This window comes from Lipotes vexillifer, unplaced genomic scaffold, assembly GCF_000442215.2.
Source record: "Lipotes vexillifer unplaced genomic scaffold, Lipotes_vexillifer_v1.1 scaffold295, whole genome shotgun sequence".
Classification (NCBI taxonomy): Eukaryota; Metazoa; Chordata; class Mammalia; order Artiodactyla; family Lipotidae; genus Lipotes; species Lipotes vexillifer.
This window is the reverse complement of record NW_006773247.1, coordinates 682,700-683,568: the sequence shown is the minus strand read 5'-3', so window position 1 is coordinate 683,568 and position 869 is coordinate 682,700.

Genomic DNA, 869 nt, shown 5'->3' with positions numbered 1-869 from the left:
TCTGTAAAGCTTTAGGTTTCCCCATCAAATCTGAACAAGAGCCTTGCTGGGTAGAGTACTTTTGGTTGTAGGTTTTTCCCTTTCAACACTTAAAAATATATCAATCCTGCCACTCTCTTCTGGCCTGCAGAGTTTCTGCTGAGAAATCAGCTGATAAAATACAAAGAACCTGCCCCCCCCATAAGGTTAGTTGTTGCTTTTCCCTCATTGCTTTCTATATTTTCTCTTTAATTTCTTTCAATTTGATTACTATGTGTTTTGGCATATTCCTCCTTGGGTTAATCCTGTATGGGTCACTCTGTGCTTCCTGGAGTCGGATGACTGTTTCCTTTCCCATATTAGGGACCATTTCAGCTATTATCTCTTCAAATATTTTCTTAGGCCCTTTCTCCTGGAGCCCCTCAAATCGAATGTTGGTGCTTCTGACATTGTCCTAGTGGTCTCTTAAACTGTCCTCATTTCTTTGCATTCTTTTTTCTTCATTCTGTTCCATGGCATTGATTTCTGCCTCTCTGTTTTCCAGCTTACTTACTTATATGTTCTTCTGCCTCATTTATTCTGCGATTGATTCCTTCTAGTGTATTTTTCATTTAGTTGTTTTAGTCTTCAACTTTGGTTGTTCTTTATATTATTTTCTAACTCTTTGTTAAAAACTTCTTGTAACTTCTCACTCTGTGCATCCATTCTTTTCCTGAGTTATTAGATCATCTTTATGATCATTACTCTGAACTCTTTCTTACATAGATAGATTGCCTATCTATCTCCATGTCACTTAGTTGTTGTTCTGGGTTTTTAATCTTATTCCTTCATCTGGAGCATAGTCCTCTTCTGTCTCATTTTGTCTAAATTTCTATTTTTATTTTTATATA